The sequence below is a fragment of the Dipodomys spectabilis genome, unplaced genomic scaffold, assembly GCF_019054845.1.
Source record: "Dipodomys spectabilis isolate Male_0828 unplaced genomic scaffold, ASM1905484v1 ptg000539l, whole genome shotgun sequence".
NCBI classification, from domain to species: domain Eukaryota; kingdom Metazoa; phylum Chordata; class Mammalia; order Rodentia; family Heteromyidae; genus Dipodomys; species Dipodomys spectabilis.
The window spans coordinates 424,299-427,965 of NW_024871216.1; the positions used below are offsets into that span (position 1 = coordinate 424,299).

Genomic DNA, 3,667 nt, shown 5'->3' on the forward strand with positions numbered 1-3,667 from the left:
AGTGGGAAGGAGGGATGGAAAGGAGTAGTTGTGGAGGTAGAAGGGTAGGGATGGTAGGGGAAAAACAAAGGAGGAAGTATCAATGCTTGAGAGGAAATGAACTCATTACCTACCTTATGTAACTGCAATCCCTTTGTACATTATTTTTACAAAAAAAAAAACGTATTAAAAAAGATGAAAAGACCCAGAAATAAAACTACATACTTACAATCATCTGATATTCGACAAAAGAGTGAAAGATGTAATGTGGAAAAAACATAGTCTTGCCGGGTGACTGTGGCTCATGCCTTTAATCTAGCTAATCAGAAGGCTGAGATCTGAGAATGGTTGTTGAAAGCCAGCAGGGCCAGGGAAGTCGATGAGACTCTTAGCTCCAATAAACCACAAGAAAATGGGAAGTGGAACTGTGGTTCAAGTACTAGCCTGGAGATGAAATGCTGAGGGGTAGCTCCGAGGCCGAGAGTTCAAGCCCCACGACCGACACACACACAGACACAGACACAGACACACAGACACACAGACACACAGACACACAGACACACAGACACAGACACACACACACACACACACACACACACACACCACATACACAGACATCACAGCCTCTTCAACTATTGGTGTTGGGAAAACTGGACATCAATAGGCAGAAAACTGGAAGTGGATCTCTGCTTGCACTAACATCAACTCAAAATGGATTAACTACATTAAAATCAGCCAAACTACTATAAGACAGAAAAAGGGTGACATTAGAACTTATAGGTACTGAGGTGGAAGCTGGGCAGCTGCACCCCGAGCACCGGTAGTTGCGCTCCAGATCCTGCAATCTCACACTGCGTGCCTTGACCCAGTAACTGCTTACTCCAGTTGGCCCCTGCAATGGGCGCCATGCTTCCGGCGGTGCTTGGCGCTCAGGGCAGCTCTACTCACCACCCTGGCCCTGCTCCTCAGGCCACCGGTGACGAGGGTCCCATCTTGCAATGCGAGCACTGTGATGGGATCGCGCTGGCCCAGTGCGAGCCTCTGCCTGCAGTGCCTGCGTGTGCCGAGCTGGTGCGCGAGCCAGGCTGTTGCAGCTGCCTGACATGTGCTCTGCGGGAGGGTCAGCCGTGAGGTGTCTACACAGAACTCTGCAGCTAGGGGCTCAGCTGCCAGCTGCCACCAACCGAGCCACGCCCACTGCAGGCGCTGCTGGATGGCCGCGGGTTCTGCACCAATGCCAGCGTCCTGGCCGGCTGAGCGCCTACCTGCTGCTGCTGGCGCCCTCTGCCTCAGGAAATGCTAGTGAGTCAGAGGAGGACCTAGGCACGGGGAGCTTGGAGAGCCATGCCCCTCCCAGCACACATAGGGTGCCTGACTCCAAGTTCCATTCCATTCACGTGAAGCTGGACACCATCAAGAAAGGTCACGCAAAGGACAGCCAGCACTACAAAGTCGACTATGAGTCCCAGAGCACGGACACCCAGACCTTCTCCTCGGAGTCCAAACTGGAGATAGAATATGGTCCCTTCCTTAGAGAGATGCAAGACACCCTGAATCACCTGAAGTTCCCCAATGTGCTGAGTCCCAGGGGTGTGCACATCCCCAACTGCGACAAGAAAGGATTTTATAAGAAGAAGCAGTGTCGCCCCTCCAAAGGCAGAAAGCGGGGCTTCTGTTGGTGCATGGACAAGTATGGTCAGCCCCTCCCAGGCTTCGACAGCAAGGGCACGGACGACTTGCACTGCCTCGGCATGCATAGCCAGTAAACCCCACTGCATCAGTTAAATTGGAGCTCCAATACGCCTTACTTTACACAAAAGACTGTCACGGACAGAACAGTACCTGCCTACAGCCTCCACTTACATTACTTTTTGTGATGACCTGGTTTTTTGTGTGTTTTTTAAAGAAAACCAAAGTTTAGACAGAGACTTTAGAAATGTCTATTGTTCCTTTAAATGGTAAACTTGAGCATCTTTCCACTTTTCAGTAGTCAGAAAAGAAAATTAATTTCTCTGTTGCTTTCTGTAAAAATAACTGATACTCCTGCCCAAAGCAGCGGACTTGATCCCCTTCTAGAAACCTCTCCACATCTGCCCATTGGAACAGCTGACCTTCTGCCTCCCTCACTTCAGTGGCTATTGTAGAAGACACCTCCTCGTTGCCCTCCGCACTGCTCAGGCTTCATGGAGAACAGGAAGGTCAGAAACTCAAATCACCTGGACACCTCTACCATACACGAGACCCCTGGGCCTCCTGATACTATCTTTGATTCCATGCCATGGACCCCTGGGCCACAAAGCTTCTTCATTATCTGCAAGTGACTTGATCTGCTTGGAAAATACTGGAGAGATTGAGGTGGAATATAACTGACCAAGAAAGTTCTATAAAACTGACCCAAAAAAGTTCTAGTACATTCTGGGAAACTTGTAAATGCAGATCTTCCTGACCTCCCTCCATTAGGCAGCTTTTCAAGGATGGAGCCCAGTGGAAGGCCCAGGGTGGCCTTGGCTGTGGTCCAGCAGGGCATGGGGGAGGCTAGGGGTGTACCCCACACCTCCCAGGCCTCACCAGTAATGGAGTAATCGCTCTGGAGACAACAACAACAACAACAAAATGTTTTCTAATTTAACTCCTAGTTTGGGGTTGAGGATAATAAACTGTTTAAAGGCAAAAGTTTATTTTCACCCCTCATCTTTATTCTTGACCTAACAAAACAATGGTGTTTAATGTTATCTAAACAGGAAAGATGAACAGCTTGTTGAGAGAGCCTCATAGGGCACTGGGAACATGTAGAGAATACCTTGTGTTTGTTGAACTTGGAGTCCAACTCATACTTTATAATTCACACATGTATGCAGAGAGAGAGAGATATGTTCTCAATGGTTAACATTGTATACAGCATAGCCCAACTATAATAGGATTCATACTAGATAATCCTAGATAGTGTTAATTACTAGAAGGTGTAACTATGGTTGTGATCAGGAGAGGACACTCAGTCCAGGCTGGGCTTTTCTCTCCCCAAGGCCAAACCCATGTCAGTGTTGGGTGTGTGGCGATTGCCCTGCCCTACACAGCAGAGAGCTCTCCTTAAGAACAAAAAGAGGTCTCAAGACAGTCTGCCTACCTATTACGAGCTTTCCTTTTTTTCTAAAATTTTTTTTGGGGGAAAGTATTTTTGAAAAATTTTGTCTTGTGATGTATTTATAAAAGTAAATAAAGTTTTACCATCAAAATAATAATTAAAAAAATACTTATAGGTACTGGCAGGAACTTCCTGAATAGAATCCCAGGGGCATAACAGATAGGAAAGAAACCCAACAAATGGGACTACATCAAAGGAAAAAACCTACACAGGCTAGAGACATAGCCACTAAACTAAAAAGACAGCCAACAAATTGGGAAAAGATATTTACCTGCAATACATCAGACAAAGGGCTAATTTTCAATGTATACATGGATCTCAAGAAACTACCGCTCCCAAAACTAATAAACGAATCACCAAATGGGCAGAGGAGCTAAGGAGAGACTTCTCATAAGAAGAGGTAAGAATGACAAAGAAACATATCAGGAAAGGTTCATCATCCCTGGCCATAAAGAAAATATAAATCAAAGTAATTCTGAGATACCATCTTATCCAAATATCTTGAATTAGACAACAAATGTTGGTGGGGAAGTGGAGAAATTAGAA

At 46.4% G+C, this 3,667-nt stretch overlaps 1 pseudogene; it reads left to right on the forward strand.

The window, feature by feature from the left end:
• The first annotated feature begins 885 nt into the window (after positions 1–885).
• LOC122099824 lies at positions 886–1,780 on the forward strand (annotated as a pseudogene).
• The last annotated feature ends 1,887 nt before the right edge of the window (positions 1,781–3,667 follow it).